We start from the raw sequence: 2,297 nt of genomic DNA, 5'->3' as shown, positions 1-2,297 counted from the left end.
CTATTAATTAAATAAAATTAGTTGTCTGTCAGGAACTGACAAATTATACTGTTGTTTTCTTTAAAATCAATTATATAAATAAAGGCAAGGCTTTATTAAAAAANGAAAAACAGTCTTTTATATATAAAAAAAAACTATATTACATACAAATAAAAACACAGTGAAGCGGGTCCTTGCAGCTAGTTTTAAATAAAAATATATGCTCTACACTTCAAATTAATATTAGATTAATAATTGCAGCCTGGCTTTGTGATGATGTCACAATAAATAATTGCTCATTAAATTTGTTTTCTTTATTACATCACCATTTAATGACAATAAAAGTATTGCATTAATTTCAACCCTTAGATAAAAACAAGATAATGAAACTGTTAATCAATCATTACAGTTATAACACAATATATATAAAAACAAAATTGACATACAGCCATTCCTCACTTAATGACCAACCTGTTTAATGACTGCTCAGACTTGGGGCCATCAATATATTTAAAAAAACTGGGGATTTATTTATATATCACTCACCAAATAAACCATTACCAGTTCATAACCAACCAGTTAGTTATGAACTGGTGATGGTTTATTTAAATATTGTGAGTGATATATACTTAGGGCCATCTCTCCAGCATGAGGAATCCCCTTTCTTCATCATATTCCCACAGTTTGTTAGCTATCTATTTCATTTATAAATGGGCACTTTATTACACATCCTATATGAAGGATTCAATAACTAAAATATTAATCTGAATATTTTTTTTATGATTAAACATTAATTTCTTTGCTAAATCATTTTTATAATTTTTGCTAATTGTACATTTACATTCTGTGATATGTAACAAATGCAAATTAAAACAAAGTTATCAAGTTGAAGTTTCCTTTAGATCTTTTCTTTATCTACAATAAATACAAATAATTAAGCTCCTCCTTTAACTACCAAATTTTCTTAACAATATAGTCACATGAACAGAACTCTGTTATTAAGGAAGGAATGGCTGTAAAGATATAATTTATATGGTGGAAAAACTATTCTTATTTATGCTTTTCTCATTGCATTGTTACTCTTCTCTTTACATCTCATTTGCACAAACAAACATTTTCATGTTACACAATTATCATGAAAAGACTATAAACTTAATATTCTGTGGAATGTTAAAAGAAAAAAAAATATATATATATATATATACATACATATATAGTTATAGTTATTTTAAAATACATTTTGAAGAGTTAAGAATTTCTTTTCAGAGCTATACAAAAACAACCAAGAAAATAACTGTCTACTGGCATTAGTTTGACTTTAATACCAAAAAACTCACTAGTACTTTCAATACTATATTGTATTAATTAATGTCATCGTCTGGCTAGTCAGATTTTAAAGCCTCTTAAAACAAAAATTATGTATTTATGTATGTTCCAGATTTGATTTGAAGATAACATTAATACAATATTGAAAGTACTGTACTAGCAAGCTTTTTCTTATTTTGTTAATTTTCAGCATATAGTGTGCAAGTACTTTGGAACCAAACACAATACATTGAAATTCCATTTTCAAGTAAATTGTTCTATGTATATTTAAATATAAATTACCAACTAAATATTGAAACTCACATTTAATTAATAAGACTTACGTCATGTCTTTTTTATTTGCAAATAATTCTGCTTCAGACTTCATCCTAATTCCTAAGACTTTATCGTCGTGTCCCAAAAGAATTATTTTTTCGGAATTTTTATCTTCATTACTAGTTTTCGAATAGTTTACGTAACCAGTGGATAAATTTTTAAAAATTTGTTGAAGTATCGGCACACCTATCCTCGATAATTCTTGTGATAAATATATACATCTTGTTAAATGAAAATTTTTCTTTAGCTGAAATATAAAATTATTAAAGAATTAATTTATTATTTACATATATTATTATTATTTATAATGATCAATATTAAGTTTTTGTATCATAGTGATTTTACTATATAATTCTATACTTGTCGAATATACACTGTAGACAATTTTGAAACACTACATTTAAAAAGTTTTTTTTTTAATTCTATTTTGGTAAATTAATTTGAAATGTCATTGAATTTATTTTTAAGATTAACCACAACTGATATAAAATAATTTAAATGATTAATTTAAATCATTTTATACTAATCATAGCAAGTTTTTTCGATAACTGTTGCTATGATTAACAGTACAAGCATGTGATAAGTGTTAATTTGGNAGTTCAAGTTGTATCCTTGTAGGCAATTGAATTGCCACAAAATTTTTTATTGCAGATAGTCTATATTGGTCTATAATGGTC

At 25.2% G+C, this 2,297-nt stretch overlaps 1 long non-coding RNA gene across 1 annotated transcript; it reads right to left on the bottom strand.

The window, feature by feature from the left end:
- Positions 1–1,624: 1,624 nt before the first annotated feature.
- On the bottom strand, positions 1,625–2,088 carry LOC111639171. The gene is made up of 2 exons (XR_002759023.1): positions 1,966–2,088; positions 1,625–1,867 (listed from the first exon to the last, which is right to left on the bottom strand). It is a non-coding gene; the product is annotated as an uncharacterized LOC111639171 (long non-coding RNA).
- Positions 2,089–2,297: the final 209 nt, after the last annotated feature.

Source organism: Centruroides sculpturatus, unplaced genomic scaffold (assembly GCF_000671375.1).
Source record: "Centruroides sculpturatus isolate CEXI.00-Female unplaced genomic scaffold, Cexi_2.0 scaffold1162, whole genome shotgun sequence".
Lineage (NCBI taxonomy): Eukaryota > Metazoa > Arthropoda > Arachnida > Scorpiones > Buthidae > Centruroides > Centruroides sculpturatus.
The sequence above is the reverse complement of the archived record's forward strand: the minus strand, read 5'-3'. Positions and strand labels throughout refer to the sequence as shown.